Source organism: Dermacentor albipictus, chromosome 2 (genome assembly GCF_038994185.2).
Source record: "Dermacentor albipictus isolate Rhodes 1998 colony chromosome 2, USDA_Dalb.pri_finalv2, whole genome shotgun sequence".
Classification (NCBI taxonomy): Eukaryota; Metazoa; Arthropoda; class Arachnida; order Ixodida; family Ixodidae; genus Dermacentor; species Dermacentor albipictus.
Window position 1 is genome coordinate 107,843,216 of NC_091822.1, and position 22,804 is coordinate 107,866,019.

The window sequence follows — 22,804 nt, forward strand, 5'->3', positions numbered from 1 at the left end:
GAGATGAATGCAGCATAGCGGCTGGCACTTTCTGAAAGGGGAACTTGCCAGTACCCCCGCACGAGATCTATAGTTGAAATGTATTTAGCAGCGCTAACTCTTTCAATTCGTTCCTCAATGTTGGGTATCGGGTACAGCTGATCCCTAGTGATCGCATTTAACTTCCTGTAGTCAACACACGGACGAGGGTCCTTGTTAGGGGTTTCTACGAGTATTAGCGGTGACGTGTAGTCACTCTCAGCGGGCTCAATAACTCCCAACTCTAGCATGCGCTGTATCTCTGCCTCCATAATCTCTCTCTGTCTTGGAGACACCCTGTAAGGTTTTGATCTTACTGGTTCGGTAGAGGTCAGCTCAATTTCATGCGTTATCAGTTCGGTTCTACCCGGCCGATCGCTGAATCTGTCGAGATATTCCCCTAACACCCCTTTTAGCTCATCTAGCTGCTCGGGTCTTAGAGCATGCGAGCTTACCGAGTGTTCTACTACTTCTTCTAGGCCGATTTCAGAGTTGGAGGTTGCCCTATACTCCTTAAACTTGGTACCGATGTCATCCGGCTCTTTGACAGTATAGTTAACGACTCCGCTCCGCTCTACATACGGCTTCATCAAATTACAGTGATATATCCTCACTTCCTTCCTGCGACCGGGCATTCTCAAAGCATAGTTAGTTTCTGAAAGTTTGTGCAACACTTTAACGGGCCCGTCCCAGTGAACTTCAAGCTTGTTCTTTCTTGAAGGTTTGAGGATCATTACCTGGTCTCCGGCGTTAAACGTACGAAGCCTCGCATTCTTGTCATAATAGAATTTGGCGTTCTTTTGAGCTAGTGCCATGTTCTTTCCGACTAGTTCTTGGGTTGCGCTTAGCCGCTCCAGTAAATTTAGCACGTATTCAACCACGGTTGGACTCTCCCCTCTTTCCTCCCACATCTCTCTTAACATTCTCAGTGGAGACCGGAGTGTCCTCCCATACACTAGTTCTGCTGGTGAGAACCCTGTCGCCTCATGTGGAACCGTTCGCAAAGCAAACAAAGTTGCCGGCAGACAGTTCTCCCAGTCCTCCTTGTGCTCGTAACAGAGCGCACGCAAAACTCGCTTAAGCACCGAATGCCACCTCTCTACACTGTTTGACTGAGGGTGATAGACAGAACTGTGTATTAACTTTACCCCGCACTTTTGCAAGAATGTGGAGGTCAGTGCGCTCGTGAATACTGACCCTTGATCTGCCTGAATTTCGGCTGGAAACCCAACTCGTGCAAACACTGTCAAAAGCGCGTCTACTACTTCAGTGGAGCTGAGCTCTTTCAAAGGGATTGCTTCTGGAAACTTGGTAGCCGGACACAGCATGGTAAACAAGTACCTGTAGCCTGATTTTGTTTTTGGAAGAGGCCCTACCGTGTCTATTACAAGCCGTCTGAAAGGCTCTGTTATTAAGGGCACTACCTTCAGTGGAGCTTTCCAAGTCTCTCCTGGTTTACCAGAACGCTGGCAGGCGTCGCATGATCTTACAAAGTTTTCTACATCTTTGAAACAGCCAGGCCAGTAGTATTCCATAAGCAATCTTTCCTTTGATTTGTTTATGCCTAGGTGGCCGGACCACCCATTTCCATGACAAAGACTCAAAAGGTCCTCCCTATACTTAGTAGGTATGACTAACTGATCTAAAATCTTACCCTTTCGATCTCTGTAATGCCGATACAACAATCCTCCTTTCTCATGTATCGTCACGTTGCGCCTAGCAATGCCTTCTTTAGCTGTGTCACGTAATTTAGCTAAGCTCTCATCATTCTTTTGCTCGGCTGCCAGTGACTTTCTATCCACGCGTAAGAGTTGATCAAAGTTCTTTGAGGCCGGTGATAACAACGACCCTGTCTCGCTTGTGAGCGCGTCTGCTTGCTCTTCCTGCAGGCTAGAACTCTGACACTCTAGTGCTACGCTCTCATTGAGCTGGTCAACTGGCAGGCTCTCCTCAACTGTTCTTTTGTCCCTCGGGCCTAGCTCGGATTCGGGTATTGAAGCTATCCCCTTTTCTGCTTCAGCTGGAGGAGCTTGAGCATTTTCAGCCGAAAGCGCCGCAATCTTACGAGCTTGGCCTCGGGTCAATGCCTGTACTATGCCCTCTCCCAGTTTGAGCCCTCTGTCACGCAGTAACTGATTCGAACGATTCGAAAAGATGTAGGGATACTGCAGTGACAAAAATTTGGAAACTGCAGCCTCAGTCTCTAGCTCCCCGAATGGTCCACTGATTTTGACTTTGGCCATGGGCAGACACACGCTGTGTTCTTCTACAACCTGTTTTATCCATGCTACTTCTCCGGTGAAGTCCTCTACCATCACGTAAGACGGATGGACAATGTCCAGCGTGGCGGCACTGTCTCTTAGCACTCGGCATGGTTTTCCATTAACTTGCAGGTTGTGGAGATATGGACTTAAAAGTTCCATATTCTCATCCTTTTCCTCCACGTAGGAAAAAACTACGCTAGGCTTCTCGCAGTTTACAGCTATATGTCCCAGTTTGTGGCATTTGTAACAGCGAATTGGTCTGACAGATTCGAATTTTCTTTTCTGTTCTTTTTGTGCGGTTTCTCCGTTAACTTTCTCCTCGCTCTTTTCTGCGGGCTTTTCCGCCATGTCTACAGGCTCGGATCGTCTAGTTTGCGCACCCTTTTTGAACGGAAATGGCTTCCGCGGTCCATTTCGACCGTCCCAGTTTCCCTCCTCGGCGTTCAACTTTCTACGGGTTGCGTACTCTTCGGCTAATTCAGCCGCCCTTTCCACAGTGTTTACATTACCTCTATCTTGCACCCACAGTTTCACAGCTTGGGGGATGGTTTTGTAAAACTGCTCTAGACACATGCATTCAATGATCATGTCTCTGCTGTCGTACGCTTCCGCGCTTTTAAGCCACTCGACTAGGTTGGCCTTTAAGCTATATGCAAACTCCGGATAGCCCTCGCTATCTTTCTTGCCTGTGCTCCTAAACCTTTGCCGAAAAGCTTCGGCTGAAAGGCGGTATTTCTTCAGGAGACTAGCCTTAACTTTCGCATAATCATATGCATCCTGCACACTCAATCTGGCGATTACTTCCGCCGCCTCACACGGCAACATAGACAGCAACCGCTGTGGCCATGTACTCGGACCGAAGTTCATCTTTTCGCAAGTCCTTTCAAAATTGCTTAGGAACAAGCCTATGTCGGTCCCGACCTCATATGGCTTTAATAGCCTGTCCATGCGGTACGATTCTGCCTCACTTGATCGACCCAGAGCTCCTTCACTTCCTTGAGACAACTCCAAACGTCTGTTTTCAAGTTCAAGTTGCATTTTTGTTATCTCGCGATCTTTATCGCGTTCCTCTCTCTCTCTATCCCGTTCCTCTCTCTCTCGTTTTTCTCTGTCCCGTTCTTCTCTTTCTTTTTCCCGTTTCTCTCTCTTTTTGAGAAGTTCCAATCCCATTTCAATATCTTGCTCACTGGCCTGATTGGAAATTAGCTCCAATAATTCCGATTTGAGCATTTCCTTGCGTACATTTAGGCCCAGTTCCTCACCAACAATCAACAACTCGTCTCTCAGCAATGTCCTTAACTCCATGACTGCTGCTTTACTGCCTTGATTCTGCTCTCTAAATCTAGCTAGGAAAACACAACCTAGATAACACACAACAATCTAGCTTCCCTACTGTTCTAAACAGAACAACCACAAAATGAAGCCTAGAGAGTCAAAGCAAAAACCAAGCACTCACCGCAGATACAGCACCATGTCGCAAAGTCCATCCCACCGCTGCCACCAGTTGTCAGGATTGGGGGCTCAATCCCTTCGTCCGTGGTCCTTTGCCAAGATTGGAGTACGGCATGAATTCGAAGGTAGCTGGCCCATGCCGTCGTCCAACTTATTTACGCTGAGATCGTTGATGAAGTGAAGAACTGCTTCTCATCGAGAACGAGGAAAAAGGGGTTTATTTACAGAAAATTAACTCAGTCTAACATGACTGTTTGAGAAAAATAGTATTAGTCCAACAGGACTGCATGAGAGAAGTGAACCAGTCTAACATGACTGCTCAAGAGAAGTGCGTCCAACAATCGCACAACCACAGTTTTTATACACTCGATCCGCCCGTCCACGACGCGGCGGCTGTTCGTTTACACATCACCAACTCGCAGCTGCTCTGAAGACCAGTTTACAGACACAAAGGCACACACATTCCGAAGCCCAAGCGACGGTGTTGAAGGTGGTGCCGTTCCGGAAAATCGACGTTGTCGATCGCGCGTCGCTCATTGTTCCGAGCCACTCCAAACCTTGAGAAGCACAAAAATAAGTCTTCCCGCGGTAGCTTCTCCAGGCGTGTCAAATCAGCCCCGCGTTGAGGAACTCTGGAATCATTGTCCACACACCGAATTCGTCCCGTCACCATGTCGAAGGGGCTGGAGGAAGGCGGCGGGTTCCAGCGCAAAGGTCGCTTCTTTGAACGCCTCGCAGCTGCAGCACGGAGAGGTGCAGGTGCGCGTCTTGCACCCCTTGTCGTAATCAGGTGGCAAGGTGGCAGTCTTGTTGTGCAACCCGCCGTTTTTTACAGCGCCGCGTTGACACCGACTGCTGACGTTTCCACAAAAAGCACACCCGCTCCCCACCTCATCTGCCCCACTTCATCTCCCCCCTCACCACCACCACCACTACCTGACAGCCTGCACTAATCACGAAAAGGGCCAGCGTCAAACGCTAGCGAAGGACGGCGCAGACCTTGGATTCCCAGGTTCTATCCTGTCCCCGATTGCAAGCTTGGAGGTGCGGCTGCTGCGGAGCGTTGCGATAGCATAAGCGTGGTGTCGCAACCGAGTCGACGATTACGATTGGCCGCAATACAATCAGATACGCTAGCGGAGTCACGATGGTATTAAAAGCGGATACTTTTTGTGGAGTGTGGCCGACGTGTCCTGATGGGAACTCGGACCTTTAACTTGCATGGAGCGGGCTTCCGTAACTGGAGCCGCGTAACGAATACCAAATTAATGCATTTTCCTTCATTCCTACCACTGAACGTATTCGTCGATGAGCTCGGTGGATACCTTGCCCTAACGCCACCACGGGCGGCGACAATGGTAGGGGCCGTCATTTAACCCAGACAAAAAGAACGTAAGAGTTTTCAGTACCTCTTCGATATTTTCCAACTTGTCCGAACGGCCGTTTCGTTGGCTCGTCGCTTTGAGAGTGCAACGAGGAAGAGAGAGAGGGGGAGGAGGGACATCGAAAGTCAACGACGTTTGCACCCGGTTTGCTGCTACCTTACGCCGGTGTCCGAGGAAAACTGCTCATAATGTACGAATAGTGGGAAAGAACAAAGGGAATACTGGACGGTGGATACAACGCATGCGCACAGGCACACGTCAGTGCTCACCGCGCACTGTAGAGGCGTTTTCACAGCCCGCTTGCCTTCGGGCGCCGCACGGCGGCGCTCTCGTAGCTTTGTGCGCCGACGACGTCCAAGGCCGGAGAGTTATATTAAAATTTCGCAGCCGCCCGGGGTGGCAGCGGCCTGCCGGCGCGGGCCGCTCAATATGCGCTCGGTTTTTACGCATGCAGTGAGCATCATGAGTGGTTGGTGTACGCGTGGCGAGGCCACGAGGGTTTACGACGCCACCGCGCGTTCTATTGCGATGTTTTACGCAGATGGCAATGCGGTTCTGGAACGCCGAGCCCTTATCAAAGCCCATTGCCTCCATCCCCCCCCCCCCTCCACATCCCTCTAGTCTTTCGCGGTGCGGTCGCCTGATAAGGGGCGCGAGATTGCCTTGCCGCGTAAAAAGTCGTGCCGGGGCGTTTGGAGCCGCATATATACGCGCTCTCCCCGGCGTGGTTTGCGGGATTAGCTTTTCGGACGACGCGTCGACCCACGTCGCGGCGTCTGCGAAGTTTTATCGCGCTTAAACTCGCCTAACCGGGGTGCACAGCGTTCGCTGTGAATGCAGCTTGGGTCCGCGGCGAGCAGTTCCTTTTTCGGAGTCCGGAAGTTGGATCGGTGCCTACCGCGCACCGTGGGAGGACGTAATGAGAACCGACAGCGGACACCGAACGCCTCGCCTGGCGATAGCTAGACCTTTAAAAACACGTGGTGGCTTGCGCGCAACTTTATTGTTATTGCGCGCCAATGTGAGCGCGCGTGGGTGTGTGTGTGTGCGGGGGGGGGGGGGGGACGTTGAGTGGACCGCTCTTTTTTTTTGTCTTGTTTTCAATTATTGTTTAAATCTTGGGAGGTTGGATTGTAATCGTGACCAGAAAAGTTCCACTCAGAATTGTGATCAGAGAGGAGGCATCTGTCCTAGTGGTCAGGCCATCACCATCACTAAAAGTCCACTTCTCTCTCCTGTCGGCATGTCGAACGGGGCCGTTGACCAGCCGTTCTGGGGTCCAAACCATGACGACCCGTCAAATTCAGAAGACAGTGCAGCGCCTGTGCTAAATTTGAGCTTTGTTGAAAGCGATCGAAAGCAACGCAGTATGTCCTGTCGGCGTGTTGCTATGCTCTCTTAAAGGTAATGGTTGGCCGCTATCCAAATATCTCCCCCCCCCCCTTTTTTTTAACCCGCGGGTATATTTGTATTTGAAGTTGTCAGCCAGCATGTGTTCGAGTGAATGCGGTAGTTGGTTGGACTTGCGGTTGGACTTACCCGCTGCTGAGCTCGAAGTCGCAAAATAGGTCTCGGCCGCGGCGGCCACGTTTCGCTGAGGGCGAAAAAAAAAAAAAGAGCGAGTAAAAAAGCTCGTGTATCAATATTTAGGGGCACGTGAAAGAACCCTAGGTGTTCAAAACCGATCCCCAATCCCCCACTACGGCGTGCCTCTTAATCAAATCGTTGTTTTGGTTCGTAAAACCCCATAATGTAGTCTCACTGAGTTCGTTGGGCTTAGCTATCGGTTTTCCTTATTTCTCGTTCAAGGAGCGAGGCGCGCGCTTTCAAATGTAGTTGGAAGCCGTTTTTGCCCGTCTAATTAGGTATAAAATAACAAATAAAGGTTGTGTGACACGGCCAAGCGACGTCACTCAACATTTTGTGACATATATGATATATTCGTCGCTATTAGCTGTTTCTCGGATGGTTACATTACTCGTCGCCGTTTCGACACACACATCTCAGCATCCTCAGTTCAGCATTCTGGGACGCCTTGAGTGAGAGATCTTTGCCGTTGTTTTTCAGCACCAACGTACCAAATATGCTTCGTATGCTTGCGTAATGCTGCACTCTCGTCATCAGTGCTCGTCCAACTAAGGGTTCCGCATGCACATTGCTTGTGCGGGCGGATAGCGCGCCCCGTGAAGCGTACGGTTTCAGCAACAACAGCCGAAAAAAAAAAAGCGGTATCATTTGTCCTCTGGGAGGGAAATCGTTAAATATTTTGAGCTGACAGGAGTGACGTAAGACGAGGAAAACGGAGCGCTGTTGGCTGCGCCCTCAACTCGTGGGCGATTGCGCCTGCCCGATTTTCGTTGCGTGTGGCGCAGCATACGCTGGTATATGCATACCGAGGCAGCGCGCATTATCATTTCGCTAGTGTGTCCTGCGAAGCGAGCTGTCTTATGAAACTGTGGACTATATAGTCGCTGCTTAGATAGCGAGGGCACGCCTGTCTGCGAAATTCGAATCCGGTGTAAACAGATGCGACGTATATATAGATGTTTCTGAAAGCGGAGCCGCCGTTCTGTTGTACATGGAAGTTAAGATAATATGTTTAAAAAAAAAAAACTACAGTGCACCTACTGCCGATGCTTTACGGTACAAGAGGAAAGAAAAATAGTGTGTCTGTTCGGCCTGCCTGTTCCTCAGGGGCACGCCGGAAGAGAGCGCCCCCAGCGTTTTGCATTACGTGGTGTCGCCATTTCGGTGTCTTCAACATACGCCCTTTTTTTTCTTCTTCTTCTTTACGTCTTTGTATCCCTGCATAAGCTCAAAGTGGAAAGCTATCAAGTTCTGTTACGGTCAGCATTATATAACATACTCCCGGCGATGATTGTATTACATTGTATCTCTTGTACGTCGCAGCGTTGTTCTTACTGTGGATCAGGAAAAAGTAAAATGAATTGATGATGTCTGTATTTAGAGAAACGGGACGGGACATCTGCTGACCCTCACATTCTAACTGACCCTTAAAGCGCACACCTGAACGATCTTCCGACGTAGAGGATGGGGGGGGGGGGGGGCTAACCTGTTGGCGCGTTAAGTACTCTGGTGTCCTCCTCCCTCTTGAGCACAACGCCGCTTAGCTTTTGAGATCCAGCTCGGTAGCATTTTTGACCATATGAAGTATGCGTAATATCGGTTCTAACACCCTCTTTTTTTCCCAACTTCCCTGCAGAGTAGGAAACCTCAGACTTGCGTGTGGTTGACCTCCCTGCTTTTCCTCTGTCACTCACTCTGTATCTCTATAGACAAAATTCGATGGCCTGTCTATCGCCTCTGGCATGGTCGTCGGCCTTGGAAAGTTGCCGACGAAATAGCTGTGAGGATATATAATACCACAGACCATCACCTATACAATCTATATTGGCTGTAGCAAATAATACGTAGACATCCTATAGAATCTCCAAATGAACTAAAGTGTGAGGGCCTGGTCCTCGCTGCGAAAGAGTCGGAGCAGCCATCGCTTAGCCGCGTCATGTCAGTAGCCCCATTGCTGCAGGCCGCGCAGACTTCATTGCTTTGAAAACACTCGATTCGCAGAATCCTTCGAACTGGAAGCGTGTGGTTCTGCAACATCCCGATGAAGCATTTAGACGCTTTGAATCGTAATCGGGACCACTCGCGGGAAATGTGCGATATCGCCTTCGAAGTCCTATATATACACGCGCCAGTGTTTTCGGGTTCTTTACGCGGCATGTCCTGGCTGATATCGGCCAGTTATTGCAGCCTTCATTCTATCTCACGATAATCCTCGTCAGTTTGTTTATGTACCGCCGACCAAAAGAAAAAAACGCGTTTACAGACAACGGGATCTGAGAAAACGTCCAATTTCCGAGCAGCCTGCAATAGCAGTCAGCAACACCGAACATCACAATGTTGTTCACGTGTACTGGTAGAAGCTGTAAATGCGAATACTGTAGGCTGCGTTGTAAAGCTGCTGGGCAATTGGACGTTCTCTGAGATCTCGTGGTCCGCAAGCTTTTTTGGTCGACTGTGCACTCCACGACGAAGGCCTTTACCAGCCCATATCCGGTTGCACCTGCCCTATGTCCAGCCGTATGCATCATCGACATGCCTACACTTTTTGTAATCTCAGCGCCCTTTACGGCGTTACCCTTCCATCGACCCTCGTTCTCTTGCTCGTGCTAGACCAACGCACCACATATGTGACCCGCTCACGTCAGTTCTTCATTTATATCTCGGCTAAGTTATAGCTACCTGCCTCTTGAAGTCCCATTTCATGTTGTGTCGCTTGTTGTGCCTGTGATCAGCGTTTTCCTTCTTTTTTTTTCTTTTCTATCTAATATATTCCATCTTTATGTAGTTTCCTTTACATCGTTTACAAGGTTTACTGACGCCATCTTGTTTCTTAGTGGATGTCCGAATCGTAGTTGTGTCTCTATCCTAAAAAGGCACGCTGTACAGAAACTGCCCGTCACTTTGTGCGACGCTTAGCAACGAGCATGTGGAAAAGCGAAACGCTCTTTGAGCAAGGTTCGAGTGCGGATGACGACCGGTCCTTTTATTTACCGACCGCGCGGACCCTCTCGACCTTGCCGGCCGACACGAGAGAAAAACAAAAACGCACTTAACTATGCAAGCCAAGAACGGTGCATGTTGCCGAGCCACTGCAAACAGCTGCTCGCGCTGCCGGCCGACACGCTTCGTTTGATAAGCAAACTCTGTTCCACCACAGCTACGCGGGGGGAGGGGGGCCGCAGGCAGGCACAGTGACAATTGTGAGTGTCAGACGTTAACGTATACGTGCTTTGAATAAACGAATATAAATTTAACCCGATCGCATCGCGTTTGTCTCACAAACGATTAACAGTTTCGCTCTTCGGACGGAGTCAATCGACCAGCAAGGCCCAACCGTTCACATCGCTGTCCTCCGCGGCGGCCGATCCGCGCTGGTCTTGTGCGCTCTTTGTCGGGGAGGCATTCTCCTGCGGCCTACATGACAGACTTTGTAAACGCTGCCTAAAATATGTGGCTCGATTGTTTATACCGCGAGCTTTACGTCGTTGGCGCTTCCTTCCCCCCTCTGCTTATATTCCCTTACAGACTCCTCCCCCGCGCGCACTGTAAACATACAGAGCTACATTTCGTTAGCCTCCGTGCCTCCCCATGTCGCTCGTGCTGGACAGTCGTTTGCTGCTTATAAGTGCCCGCTGGTTTGCGCTGTGTAGAGTGCGCTTTGGCCGGCAGCGCGGTCCCTGCGCGCGTGCGAAGGCGGGCAGTGGCTCTTTCCATGGCACGACACTTATTGATCAGCGTATTCATGCCCCAAAGATTTGTGCACATGGGTGCTAGTTAAATGCCGCTTATGGAGGGCCCCTCGATAGTTCTGACCACCTGATTCGATTCGTTAAAACGTATGTCCACAAATTTCAGCGCAATTGTGGCTCTTGGACCGGTCCAACGGGCCGTGACGCTATTGCCGCAGTTTGGTATCGAACCCAGTATGCGGTTACGCAATACGGTACGGCGATTGAAACTCGTTGTCACCACACTCGTACGCCTCAAGTTATATCGATACGAACGCGCTTGTAGGTTAGAAGAGACTTTCCCCGATGCGATTGCGGCTTTGCGTGTATATATATATATATATATATATATATATATATATATATATATATATATATATATATATATATATAAGAGTGAAGGGACTTGACGCCTGTTGAAAAAACTTAGTCGAACAATCAATCCAACTGAAAGCACCAGCGTATCTGTCCCGCAAGAATCCTAGTACAAGTGGTCTACTTCCTTTATTGGAACTTGAAAAAGTGATGACTGTAAACTTGCCCATGTCCTTTTATTAAGCGAGTACTTTTGCAACGGGCGTTCTTCTAGCTACGGCAGTACAGAGGCTGTACAGGGCTGGCTGCTGAAGCGAATACGCACTGGCCGCTGAAGGACGGGGGGAGGGGTGTGAGTTGTCGTACACCTGCGTTTCTTTTCTGGCGGCTTCATCGCTGACCTACGGGGCTAGAAAAAGAGTGAATTCGACAAAGGTTCAGATCTGCAGGACAAATAGGTATCACACCTGTCGAATCCATATGCTCGCGTTCCACGCGTCTCACCGTTCTCTGGTGGAATAAAGAAATGAGCAAATCTGGGGCCGCATTAGCACACCCAGCCGCCGAGATTGGGTTAAGCACAGATAACGGCGCTGCGACGGCGGTGCTTATACGTTGAACGGTCTCCGAGGCTCGCGGTGGTTGGCCAGCGGCCGTTTTCCTCCGAGGAGAGAGAGGGAAAGCGCAAACACGAACCGGCGTATTGCGCCTTGTTCTGTTTAGCGTCCTCGTCCCTCGAGGAGCCGCAGAAAGGGTTTCCTGCCGAGTTGGGGAGGAGAGATCCTTGACCTGGCGCTGGAAGGAACGCAGCTGCCTTTTTTCTCCCTCGCTTCCCCCCTCTCGCTGTGCCTCTCGTCTACCTGAGGTTCGCGCGCATGCGCCTTGGGTTCGAGGCTACGTGCGAGTGAAAAGGAAGGAAGGAAGCAAGCAGGGAAGACGCGCAGCGTGCTTGACGCCTCGGGCGAGCTTTAGGGAAGAAAGGGGGGAGGAGGGGTTGACGAGGGAGGTCCAAACGCTTCACTCGCTCCCTTCCGCCTCCCCTATTCTCCACTGTCACCGGGGCAACGTGAGCGCGATTCCTTTCCCTCCCCTGGCCGCCTCTTTCCCTTCGCCGCGTACGGAGACGGGGCTGCCTGCCTTGCCTGGTCGATCGATCGCTGCTCTCCCGGTAACCTTTTTCGCTGCGAACACACGCGCGCGCACGGCGCGACGCCGTAGGAGTCCCTCTGCCACCATGTGTTGTTGGCGTCCCGATGATGCCCGCCGCCGGCTGTAGACGGCAGCGGGTGTCGACATAACTTCGTGGCGCACGTTTCGTTTGCGGCGATTAACCGTTTGGCTCGGTCCGTATGAGCGGAGTTGAATGAGGTAAAAAATAATAAACAAATCGGGGAGTGGGTCTGCCGTGATCTGCCCGCATTGTTGCGCTCCCGTTCAAAGCAGATTGTATTGAAAGCAGGCGTGCTTTTGCCTCATAACTGAAATGCCTTTTTTTGTCCTAAATCGGAGTCATGGGCACCGAGGAGCTAAAGTACTGTGGAAAGCCGAGCGGCGCGCAAGAAAAAAAAAAAGAAAGAGAAAGACAAACCCTTATGCAGAAGGAGATATACCTAAAACGAGACGGGTGCGTTATTCGTGCTTATTATTATTAGCACTGTGGAAGTTTGCTCTAGTACTATATGAGGAATATACCTCAGTAAGCTTTGCCGTTTCTCGGAGCCTTTCCTAACACAGGCTGGCTACGCAGCTACTTCCTCGTCTACTGCAGTCCTTCTAAATGCACAGCAGGTATTGCTATAACTACGATTATTAATAGCCTGGTGCATGGCGGCGCCGGTACCGACCTGTTTCATCGTCACGAAGGGCGCACATCAAGCGAAAGCGAAAATGTCTTACCGGAGGTTGGCGGCGTTTTGCGACCGACCGGGAGCGCGCGCTGCTCTCCTAATGGGTGACTCATCGCCGGAGATGGCTACTGCGCGAGGACATCACAGAGTGCTCCCGGGATAAGGCAGCCGTCCTCCCTGGCGCAGCAGTTGCCGTTACCGTGCTTTACGACCGTCTCGCCTGTGTGTAGTCTAACGCCGCCTTCTTGCTGACTGTGCGGCGGGGAAAAGAAAGCACCGCACCACTCACCTCCCCCTGCCCCCCCCCCCCCCTCCCTGTCCGTTCGTTAATCTTGCGTCGTCCGTCGCCTTATACAGCTCCCCTTCCTGCTGCCGCCAGCTATACGGGGCTCACCCCCTCGACGAGTGCTTTGTCGTTGTGGGGTTTCGAGCGCGCCACCGCGGTGCAAATGGAAGAAGATGGTGGTCCGCGACACTCCATGGTCACTCGGAACACGCTGTGCACACACTCGGGCGTCTCGTTAATACGGCGCAGCGCTGTCGACGTCACACCGAGCCGGTGTCGGCCCACCACGGATCGAATTCGGAAGGCAGTTCGCACGCGAGGATGAGGATGGTTCGCGGTTGGTGGTCGCCACGCTCTCGCGCATCGCCCTTTCTTTGACCTTCAGGAAAGCCGGCTGTATACGCAGTGCACGTGCAGCTGACCAGTGACGGCACGCACATTACGTGTGAGCAACCTCGTGACTTCTTTCCCTGATTGGCTGGCTAGCTTTACTCAACGCAGGTGTTGCCGACCAATGACGGCCGGTGTTTACGTGCGAGCAACTTCTTAAGCTCGGTTCCTAATTGGCAAAGCTAACGATGTCCGATGCAGCTGTTGCTGACCGAATCGCGACCAGTCCTTATTGCGGGTGAGCAGCCTTGCGATCTCGGTCCATGATTGGCCAGGGAGCGATACGCAATGCAGGTGATAGTCACCAATCAACGTGTCCGATCCATAACATTCGAGCAGCCGCGTGACCTTGGGGCCTGATCCGGCTACATAGCACCAGATAAATATAGATGCTGTATCGCTGCGCGGTTTTGGCCAAAAAAAAAAAAAGCGTGCAGTGTCCTCATAAGGCTGGCGGAGAAGGAAAGCCACGTAATGTCCTGTATTGGGTAAAGATCCAGCCGATGTTGTCTCCATCCTCTTTTCTATACCTATCTTTTTTTTCTCGCCTCCTCACTGATCCGCTTCCTTCTTCCGCTTTTCCTCGTCTGGGTTCCGGTCCTCTCGCTTTCTCGGGAAAGACATACCCCAGTGTACGCGCGGCCGTGCCGCTCTTGGCCATTCGCTCTCTGGACCCTCGGTGTAACCTCTAGCCCCCCAGCAACCGCGCTCCGCTAATGGACGTCGGATGTACGCACACAAGCCACACACGGCTATATATATATATATATATATATATAGCCGACTCCACTCTGGAGTAACAGCCACCGTAGACGACAGCACAGCTACAGCGATGCCCAGAGCGCAGCATAGAAGGCGGTATAGTGAACAAGAAAGGTGCGATATCTTTCATTTGGACTCTGTGAGCCAAACTGCTCGGAATGTTGCTGCTGCGTTACGGCAGACTGCTAGCCCAGTGCAGTAGTCTCTCGAGCACGCACCGTCACGTTAGATTATCCACACCGCATAGTCGACCCCTTCGCGCACACAAATTGAGCATTTCAAGAGAGTGTCAGTGTCGCAAAGAAACCACCGCACACCGTATACACCAACCTGTATGCATGCCAAAGTACGTGCGCGCTCTTGAGATAAATTTTAATGATATATTGGAAGGTTAGCAGATCAAAAGGGCTGGCATGCTACTGCAGGTTTAAGACATAAGATCATGGGACGAGATAAAAGAGAGAGAGAGAGAAAACGCACTTGCATTCACTTGCACAGAAACTCTGAAATGAGCAGCAGTGAGCGCCACGAAATAAGCAAAAGTGGAAAGTGGAGCTTTAATGACACCGTAAGAAAGTGTTATCCATCTCTGTCCCTTTGGTTGTATTGCAGGAATAGATATCATTTATCGCCCTCCCTCTCTTTCTTCTCGCGTGTGCTACAGTGCGTCTATAGAGTGCAGAAATCTGTACGCGAACAATTTATGGATTTTAATGCCTCGAAAATGGCACGGCGGTTTGTGAGGGCCTCCTTCATGAAGAAATCTCAGTAAGTTTGAAGCAGGGGTATTTAGCGTTGATTTAAAAAATAAGTGTTGATGCATCATCCCACCATAGGAACGTGGCCGTTGCGGCAGGGAATCGAACTGGCGACATCGTGGTGAGCCGCATAGCGCATATGCGTATGCCGCCACCGCACGCGGTGTGGACCGTCTCGACTGGTTGCACGCGCACGCCACTTGGTGGACGAGCGTCAATTCACACAGTCTCGCATTTTCGTCAGCCCACTGCGAACAGCGACAGCAACGGGTAGAAGAACCGAGACACTACGTGTATATACCACAAAGCCGCGCACCGCGAAGGTGCGTCGAAGGAAGAAGGTGTGAAAAACCGGAGCAGCATTCGACGCGTGTGTGGTCGTCATCGTCGTTCCGGAAGCGACACTCCGATGAGAACGTGAAACAAAACCCGCTGTCGTGCATATAGAGAGCGAGAAAAAAAGAAGAGGAGTATGAAATTCCTGGCACTCGCGTTTCTGTCCGTCACTTCCAGTTTTGCATTTTCTTTTTGAACGACAAAAGACAAAAAAAGAAAAGACAGAGGAGAAAGACGTGGAGATCTGGTGCGATTCCTGTTTCTTCGCCTCATTTGCTCCGCATAACGCACTTTCCTTTTGCTCCAAAACTTTTCTTTTTGCTGTTTTTTTTTGACGCAATACTGCACGCACGGAGAAGAAACAAGAAAAGAAAGAAATAGAGAGACAGAGAAAGAAACGACGATCAACTCTTCCTTTTTCGAATGCGCTCTGTACGGGAGGTATGCCGCGCACGTCCGTAATGAAGGCGCGTTCACAACACGGCGCGGCAATAGAGAGTTTTAGTATAGCGTAAAACCCTTGCGTTAGCGTTAGCGTGCCACGCAACGCTAACGCAAAGAAAGACTGCACTGCGCGGCACAAGGTAGTGTTTTAGAATAGCGGAACGGAGAAAAGCGTTAACGTTAACGCAAACAAATACAGCGCCATCTAGATGTAAAGACACAAAGTACTGGAAAGCCAAATCCACACGAAATGTCGAGCTTATCCAATGCCGAATCCGCAAGTGTGTCCCTAAGTCAAGCTTATCGAAAGCCACAGTCGCTGCGTTAATTACGCATGTAGGTGTTTGGTTTGAGCGTTGTTTTGTCGAGAGTCGCGAAACATACCGATTAATCTTGGCATGCTGCGATCGAGTGTTCTGTGGGACCCATATTACGTGTCCTTTTTAAGTTGGGATGACATAGACACCCTCATGCTTCGGGAATGAGAGCGACCGCGCAGGTTCTACGTGTCCTCAAGATCCACTCAACGTCGAAGCTATACCGGAGGGGACGTTTCGCCGGCAATTTCTCTTCCAGAAAGCGGATTTCCCACTTCTTTCCAATTTTTTGCAACGGACGCCCACCTTGACGTCCATCCGAATGGGTTCAAGGCGAAAACCTCCTTCACGAGGAGGTTGGTAAAACGCACACGCATTGTGACCACAGCACCGACCACACTACTGTGTTTTGCCGCGGAAAACATGACATGCATCGGTTCCACATGCGGCTTTACACCAAGCGAACGAGCGAAATACACTTGGCACCATCTCGAGGCGGATACAGCAAACACTTTTAGCAAACCCATAGAGTTGTTCTACTAACTCTATGAGCAAACCCTCTCGTTAAGCCTACTGCGCCGCTAATCGAGAACGTATATCGTAAACAACGCCCATTTGTCACCTGTGCACCGCTGCCGAAGCATCATCACACAAATCTAAGCCGAACACGAGCATTAGTGGGGAAGGATAGAGCCTAGCAGTGCAGGCAGACGGCTCGATAGATCCGAAGCGGGCTGCTCTCACTTCGACCGGCGCCGCCATCTTGCCGTACGTAAGGCTCCCCTTGCGTGCGTTAGCGTTCAACGCTAAATCCTGAAAATAGCGTACGTACGTAAGAGCTCCAGCAGCGTTTACGTATAGCGCATGCGCAGTGTCGTGCACGCAACGCTAACGCTAACGCTAACTCTTTGCGTTTGCTGCTTTACGCTATACTAAAACTCTCTAATATCGACCACCTACGCTTCTTTCTTGGTGCGGCGCGAGCGCTAGGGGAAAAAAAAAAGAGCAGAGAGAAAGAAAAACTGAAAAAAAAAATCCGGTGATTCGTTCTTGTTGCAGGCGCACTTCCCGTGTTCCTCTTTGCCCGTTGTTGTCGTCACGTTCCGGCACTTGTTTGCTGTAGTACACATATGTCGAGGAGGTTTCCTTTCCTTCTTTTTTCTTCTTTTTTTTGCAACAATTCAAGCCAGGTATACGTGAAGCACGATGCGGGGAAAGCTTCGCGCCTTCCTTTTCTTAGCACTGTACTGCGAGGAGAACGCTTATTATCTGGGAAACGGGAGGGGGCCGACCGTCATTTAATCGTCACGCTTTGGCTCAGGCGATACCAGCACACACGTAAAGAGATGCGAAACAATGAAAAATAAATAAAGTTAAGGTGGTATTTACGATCTCGTTTGCATTAACGCAAGCGCAACGACGCGGGCATAGAGAAGGCACGTCAGACAACGCCAAATTCCGACATTTCCAATTCACCCCCTGGCTCCTCACTCGCGCCGACCAAAACGTCGCGTAGAACGCGTGTGCATTGCGACGAAAGCAACGCACAGCGAAGTGCATCTAGAAGGATGCAAACAGTAAGTATACCGGCTGCAGAAAACTGGAAATAAATCTGTCGTTGGAAGCTTGCGTTGTCTGACGTGCCTACTGTAAACGTGTCCTTGCTGCTTAGCAGCAAAGAAGTAGAAAATTACGTGCCATCAAATGCTCGTATGAGCAGTCTTGAGAAAAAGCTTAGTAAGTCAGCAGAAATAAAAAACAATGCGATATAGGCAGGTTTTCCATGTCATCTTTCCGCGCCAGTTTGCCGTGACGTCATAGATTTTGACGGCGTCAGCTAAGGCCTAGTTAATTTCTTTGTCAGTAAAGATTAGCTACATTAATATAAAGGAGCTATAAATGGAAGTTGAAAAGCTTTACACGTTTTACTAGCGCCACAGTAGCCGAGATACAAAAATTACTGCAAAATATTTCACGTCACACTTACGTACCGTTGTTGTGGTTTTGGAGCAAAAAAAAAAGAAGAAGAAAAGGAAAGAACGGCAAGGAAATTCGCCTTTATTCTTTCTTCTAATAACCAACGTACTACTGACCTCGACGTTAACGTAAATAGGGTTTTGAAGCAATTCTCGGTCAGGTTAAAGTTACCGACTACTGTATTTTTATTTAGTGTCTCTACGTAATGGAATAGAAAAAAAAAATAGAGGTGGCAGAAAGGGGCAAGGGGAGGGGGGGGGGCATATTAGAGCTCGTACAGCTAGTATCGAACAGCAATTTTAATGTTTTCAAGCCGGTTGTTCAGACCACTGTCCCAAGGCCATTTTTTTCCTCTGTATGTTTGTTTTATAGTCTTTCATTATGATGAATAAATTGCACTAAATTCCATGTCCAAGAAGCATCACCGGATAATCAAGCTAGTGGCAGTCGCAATGACATGCGCTCATGGACCGATCAAGCGTTCTGTTCAGCTTTTATATGGAACATGTTTCTTGCTTTCTTTTTATGTATCCATCCCTGAAAGATTGTTCAAAGGTGAGCACTTCGCCAATGTGACGTATCAGACTGGTGAAAAGTATGGTTTTTATTTTTCAATTCGAATATAACGCATTCTGAATTGTATGGTATATATATATATATATATATATATATATATATATATATATATATATATATATATATATATATATATATATAAGCGAGTGCGTGTTTGCGTGTGTTTGATCGGATGCTCACTACGTCTTGACCTGCTGGCCTCACGACGTCATCTCGGTGACATTACGCCTCGCACGGCTGCGTGCTGTCGCCTGCGCCAACCAATCAGGCTAAAACCACGCTCCCCCTTCTACATCGTCTCCCGCACCCGCGCTTCCTTCTCCGCCGTTCGTCTCTCCTCCTCCTTACTCTCGCTACCATCCCCATGTGCTTGCCCGCTCCATCTTATCCTACCTGGTAGGGACCACTGTTCCTTCGCGCTGCAGTATTTTCGGCTTTTTCCCGTGTTTTACTGGGTGACGCCGTTCCCATTGCCACGGCAATGGAAGTGGAGTCGGCCGAATGCCGCCGCGACGTGACTGCTTCGGCAGGTACCGGCCCGAGGAAGAGAAATTGCCCACCGAGTCAAGCTGACAGCGAGGACACTGCGCTGTACTCCTGCTCAAGTGATGACGCCTCAGATGACGAAGGCTTCGAAAGAGTGGTACATCGCAAGGCCAAGAGAAGAAACATCAGCGGACGGTCTTCATCAAGTAAGTCTACCGTCATGCCACAGCGAAGGCCATCTGCGCACACTATTCTTTTTGTGCCGGACACACCCGCCGACAACCTCAACCGCCTTAATAGACAAGCGATTTCCGTTTCTCTGGAGGCTCTTGTCCCAGGAGAAATCAAGGATATCAGAATTAACACTCGAAAGAACGTCCTGGCTATTGATGTCCATAACCAAAGCGCAATCAATGCTTTGATGGCAGTAAAGCTCCTGGGCAACATCAACGTCCACTACCTCATTCCACAGGACAACGAAACCACGGCTGGTGTCGTTTATGATATTGACACATCGATTAGCGACAGCGACCTGCCAATTTTAATCAAACCTGCCACTGATGGTGTTGCCTTACTACAAGCTCGGCGCCTCGGCAAATCGACCTGTGTAAGGCTCGTGTTTAAAGGTGACTGTCTACCGTCACATGTAAAGGTCGGACACTTTCGGCATGTGGTACGACCTTTCGTACCCAAACCACTTATGTGCAGAAGGTGTCAAAGAATTGGACATGTGAGCGCTGTCTGCCGAAATACAGCGACATGCCCACGATGTTCCAAACAACACGACACGGACACCTGCCGTGCAACAGAGCTCAAGTGCCCTAATTGTCAAGGCCCACACGTCGCATCCTCAAAAGACTGTCCACGCCTAAAGAAAGAGCAGAAAATCTTGCGGAAAATGGCCAGAGACGGATCATCACACAGAGATGCTTCTGCAGCGATAAGGCGACACCACTCTCGGAAACGAAAGTCTACGACACCCTCTTTCGGTTCAAGGGAAAAGTCTCGTCTGGCAACGCCACCTCCTATTCCATCTGTCTCCGGTAACAGCACGAATGTCAACGATAAAAGCGGCCCTGCTATTCCTGCTTCATCAAGTGAGGTGTGGCCAGCACTGCCGAAGACATGCCACGCGCCAGAGCCACAGCACATGACCCGCCACTTAACGTCAAATGTCACTTCAGTTGACCAAGTGCGAGACAAGGATTCACAAGTGATTGCTATGCTCAAATCCCTCACGAATGTCATGCGTCTACTACTGACAAACATGGACACTCCGGCTGCTCGTAGCGCACTGCAAGTGCTGGACGCGCTGACTCCAGTACTTGAAGGCATCGCATAGCACCATGGCCCGCCCCTCGCTGCCCTTCCACAAGGAAGTCAAGAAAGCATCTTTACTGCAGTGGAATGCCCGTGGTCTCAAATCGAGAATTTCAGATTTCAGACACTACGTTTTCGAAAACCGATTTCCCATACTTGTGATTTGCGAACCGAACGTGCAGAATGTTATACGCATTTCTGGCTATGAGGCTTTCATGTCCTCTACCTGTGGTGATGTAAGCAAGGTAATTGTATATATTAGATGTGATCTGACATACGTGTTGCACCCAGTCCCACCGCACGACGACAACCAGTACGTTTGTTTAATTGTGAAAACGAACAAGTTTACGTTCACACTCGTTGCTGTTTACCTTGCTCCTTCACGCGGATTCGACCCTAAACGACTGCACGACGTGCTATCAGCGACACCCCACCCTACGATTCTCACAGGAGATTTTAATGCTCACCATCCGCTTTGGGGGAGCTTGAAGATGGACTCCAGGGGAAGGAGACTAGCATCCTTTGCCACACAGCACGACCTTCACTGCCTCAATGATGGTAGCCCAACATATTTACGCGGGCTTACATACAGCAGCTGCCTAGACTTGACCCTGGTTTCTCGGCGTCTTGAAAGAAACGTGCAATGGTTTCCAGACATCGAATCCCGTGGAAGCGACCACATTCCGACGTACCTGAAGATCAAGGGACTATTTAAATGCCCCGCCACGACACTCCGGAGAATGGACTGGTCGGCGTTTCGGTCGCACACGGAGGAAGTATGTCAGGGAGGGAACCATTCAAGTCTGGAAAACGAAATTCAAAAAGCCATGCAAGATACTACGCGTGCTTTTCAGCCTTTCCCGAAATACGAAGAATTTGAAGCCGAACTGCAGCGACTACGAGCAGTTCGCCGGCGGGCTGAAAGAAGATACAGGAGAACCAAATCCATCCATGATCTCAGAGAGGCAAGGCGGATGCAAAAGAAGATTCAACGCCGCATTGATGCACTTCAATCTCAAAGATGGAAACGTTTCTGCGAGTCGTTGGATCCACGTCAGCGATTATCTCAAATATGGAGAACTGTGCGTGGACTTCGTGTATCACCGCAACAGCGTGTTCCATTTAAGTCCCTCGCTTTACAACAAGGTCGCAGCGAATTAGACGTTGCCGAAGAATTTTGCTCAAGACTTGCCAGCTCGCAGCCTCAACGCGCCCTTACACCATGTGCCACTCCTGTGCCACGGGACTCCCGCATGGATGTAATGTTTTCGGTGGAGGAGCTTGAAGCGGCACTAGCGACTTGCAGGCGCTCTTCGTCACCTGGGCCGGACGGCGTTACCTATGCGGCGCTCGCCAATCTTGGGCAGAAAGCACGACTCATGCTGCTAAACCTTTACAACGAGTCTTGGCGCAACGGTTTGGTTCCACGTGAATGGAAATGCAGCCGCTTGGTTCCACTTCTCAAACCTGGTAAATCACCGTTAAACTTGTCATCGTACCGCCCCATCGCTCTGGCCAGCTGCATAGGGAAAATAATGGAACGAATGATTTTGACGCGCCTGGAATGGTACCTGGAAAGTTACAACGTGTACCCAGATGCTATGGCTGGCTTCCGGCGTGGGCGCTCATCCATAGATAATGTCATCGATTTGGTCGCGTATGTTCAACATCAAAAACGGATGAAACGACTCACTGCGGCATTATTCCTTGACATAAAAGGCGCCTATGACAATGTAGCACATTATGCCATTATAGAGGCTCTGATTAAAGCAGGAATCGGTGGCCGCACTTTTCAGTGGCTGTGCAGTTATTTGACTGACAGGCATTTCTTCGTGATGACCGAGGAAGGCGCCACGACTCAACACCAAACGTTCTGTGGAGTACCGCAAGGCGGAGTGTTGAGCCCGACGCTATTCAACCTAGTGCTCGTTGGCCTAGTCAGATGCTTGCCCAACACAGTTCAAGTATCAATCTATGCCGACGACATCTGCATTTGGGCGTCTGCTGTAACACGACTGCAGGTACGAGCGCGGCTACAAAAGGCAGCTACCGTAACATCACTGTACTTGCGAAAACAGAACTTAGAGCTGTCTTCAGAGAAATGCTGCCTTGTTACTTTCACTCGGAAGGAAATGAAGCGTTATTCTGTAAGTGTCAACGGCCAAGCAGTTGCACATGCACGTAAACACCGCTTTTTAGGTAATTATCGACCGCGACCTATCATGGAGCCCGCACGTTTCGTACGTAAAGAAGAGGTTGCTGACAATAATACATCTCCTCAAGTTTCTCGGCGGAAAGTCATGGGGCACATCGGTGCGATCAATGCTGCAGCTTTATAACGCCGTGTTCCTCGGCTTCGCAAGATACAGCCTCCCTTTGCTTGGTAACACCTGCAAAACAAACCTGCGTGTACTCCAGGGACTACAAGCTCAAGCCCTAAGGACGTGTCTCGGCCTTCCGAGGTGTGCGTCTACAGCGGCAACGATTGTCATAGCTCGAGATCACCCAATAACAACGTACTTGGTAACCGACGCTCTCAGAGCGCATATTCGCCAC

General features: G+C 50.1%; 1 protein-coding gene across 1 annotated transcript in view; it reads left to right on the forward strand.

Annotated features, from left to right (window-relative positions):
* Cals (calsyntenin 1) overlaps nt 1-22,804 on the forward strand; it is a 291,844-nt gene that overhangs the window by 192,644 nt on the left and 76,396 nt on the right. The window lies entirely within an intron of this gene.